This window comes from Polistes fuscatus, unplaced genomic scaffold, assembly GCF_010416935.1.
Source record: "Polistes fuscatus isolate 324 unplaced genomic scaffold, CU_Pfus_HIC Scaffold29, whole genome shotgun sequence".
Lineage (NCBI taxonomy): Eukaryota > Metazoa > Arthropoda > Insecta > Hymenoptera > Vespidae > Polistes > Polistes fuscatus.
This window is the reverse complement of record NW_025113106.1, coordinates 345,578-348,581: the sequence shown is the minus strand read 5'-3', so window position 1 is coordinate 348,581 and position 3,004 is coordinate 345,578. Positions and strand designations below refer to the sequence as shown.

General features: G+C 27.8%; 1 non-coding gene across 1 annotated transcript; it reads right to left on the bottom strand.

Annotated features, from left to right (window-relative positions):
* Positions 1-1,544: 1,544 nt before the first annotated feature.
* Positions 1,545-1,765, bottom strand: LOC122519072. The gene has a single exon (XR_006304241.1). It is a non-coding gene; the product is annotated as a small nucleolar RNA U3 (small nucleolar RNA).
* Positions 1,766-3,004: the final 1,239 nt, after the last annotated feature.

Sequence of the window (3,004 nt, the reverse complement as noted above, 5' to 3'; positions counted from 1 at the left end):
TTCGTTAATGGTGCAATGTATAGTCTTTAAAAAATTTTACATTTGTTCAATGATCTTAAAAAACTATAGCCAGAAAACCTAAGATTAAACTTTTAATTTTATTTAATATTTGTTTAATTAAATATGTATAGCATTCGTATAAGCATTTATAGTTGTTAAAAAGGTATAGTAAAACGGACGAAGTAAATATTAACTGAAAAGAATATCTCTATCTAACTGCATAAGCTACTGTTTCTATAATCGTTTAAATGTTATTTTATATTAAATTATTTATATTTATTTATTTATATTATTTAAATATTCTGACGATTTTGCCACATAGCAGAATATAATACATAGTATTATAGATCAAAAAGCTACAAAAGGGTGTCCTAAATTTTTATTACATTTAACTTTAATTCTTTTAAATTGATTTTTGCACAATTAAATAAAATTATAAGTACAGATATAGCGTCTAATTAGGGAAAAATCAGAAAAAGTTTTGTTAAAATAAATAAATTAAATTGTGTAATAGTCAAATTAATTGTGAAGTAGCCAGATATGATAATAATTTTTTTTTTCCTAAGTTGATCAAAATGCCTGGCATTGTGGACAACGCCAAAGAAAAATTCACAATTTGGCAGGTCAACCTTTCCCTATAACATATATACTTATACAGCGTTAGGAGAAAAGAGCTTGTAGAAAAAATGAGTCAGATATAGTATGTAGCAAACTGCACAAACTTTACAGTTTTCACGTTTTCACGTTTTCTTTATATATCAAGTCGTTGCTACTTAACATTCCTATCATTTATTATTTTTATGACCGAAAATAAATAATATTTAAACGTCGCGATTCATATTTCGAGATTATTAAAATTTGATTAGAATTAAAAAATGTGTAATAATTTATTATTTCCATAAACGAAAATTAGAAGCCTATAACCTGTTCAAAATTACACTAAATTTTTTCATAAAGCTATTATTTCTAATTTTAATATGATTATTTGTAAAATTGCCACTTCTTCTTTTACAGGTTTACTGTCATGTAGCCACCGTAACTTTAAACACAACCAATAGTAAAAACTTACAATTTAAGTAAATATCGGTACTGATAAATTTTTAAATAATACTATTGTTTTCCATAACAGTAGGAAAAAGAATATAACATAAATATACAAAATAATTTTACCGTTTAACATTAAAACGGATTTCTGTACGTTATTGCTTGATAAGATGCAATCCTCTTCATCAGAAAATTTCATGAAATAAATCGCTAACTTAATCCTGAAATCGGAAAGGAAAATATTTTTCGAATTACTAATAGTATAATATCATTTTAATTTACAGCGCAAAGTAACAAATTGAGATATATTGCAAATTTCCTGTAATATTTTATAGTGTTTATAATTTTTATCAGGTTTGAATGTTTGCTTTTTTCTGTGCCGCTTTCTCGTTTCATAAAGTTTTCAATCACAACGTTTCTAAAATAGTTTTGCTTTGAAGATCGTTGTGAAGAAAATGATATAATTAAAAATAAAGTTAATTTTAAATGTTCCTTTGATATCTATTCGGATAGCTCTACTTCCTTTAGCTTCTTTATTAAGTAATAAAAGTAAACGATCATCAGTGACAAAAATCTTGATTTGAAAAAACCAAAATTCCGAATACGTCCTTCTCCGCTCAAAAAAGAGAGCTACAGCTGTCATCGTAAGTTACATCGACTCAGCTTTATAAAAAGCAGTTTTAAATATTACTACAAAGATGATCCTATGAAGTAAGATCTAAAATTTTATTTCTGATCGAATCATATATAGAGATCAAATATAGCATTTTACTTGTGAAAAACGGCAAATTGGTATTCGCTCTCTGGTGACAAGTCAAAGAGGTAACTGATTTTTTCTAGATGGTACAAGTTAACATTAAAACAAGATAGCTTTAGGGCAACTAACTTTATGCTGTAAATTTCAAATCGCTTTGCACACGCACCATAGATTAATTATATTATAATCTTTTTACTTTTCTATAAACAGGTTGTTATCCTTACTATTTGAAAATCTCATAGGTGTACTGGATATTAATACTGCGTCATGTTCTTCCTAGCTAACTTAATTTCTGTTAAAGTTTCTTCTGCGTACAATACTAACAGCTGGAAGTATTTTTTCATGATATTGCTTTTCGTAGGAATAATATTCATATAATGCTTAGAAAAAATAGTAATTAAAACGTTAAATGAAAATTTAACTGGTAATTAAATTCTTTTCAATGTTATAGATTGTTAATTTTCTGTATTATCTTTTGTGTTTTTTTATATTAACTCCATACAACTTAAATTTGTCCATTGACATTTGGTAAATTGTTATATAAGTGAAAAAAAGGTAGCACGTGGGACGGTTTCTCCAATGAGATAATATCGCTATTGTCGTTTATTTCATTAGGTTTAGTTTTACTAGGTCTTCTGGGTGATTCTTTTGAGCTTTCTACGGATATATTGGTTGTAGTTATCTTTGGCTACCGGGTTTATGTGCGTATCAATTCTTTTTTGTATCTGCAGGTTGACTTGGTTATCTCTTCTTCTATTGTGGGAATATGTAAGTCTTTCCTTATCTCTTCGATACGGACGTACAATGGAGCATTCACGATTTGCGTTTAGTTATGGATTGTTGAGCCTCTAGATTGGCAATGTGGCTTTTCGCTGCTATACCCCATAGCGGTAATCCATATGTTTAGATTGTTTTTATTATTGTTTTGTAAATTATCAGTTTGTTTTCTTTACTAAGTTTCGATTTGTTGCCAGTTTGCCAAGCCATTTGTCTCTTTTTTAAACAAATTTGTTATATTTTTATTCATATGCTTTCTCCATGTTAGTTTAGAACTAGGTGTAGTCCTAAATTCTGACCGTGTTACTGTGGAATTTCTGTATTAATAATTGTAGTTTCGATATTTGTTTTTCCTCAATGTAAACGTAATATATTTACTCTTGGGTAGAGTTTACCTCGATCTTCCTATTACGTATCCATTCTTCG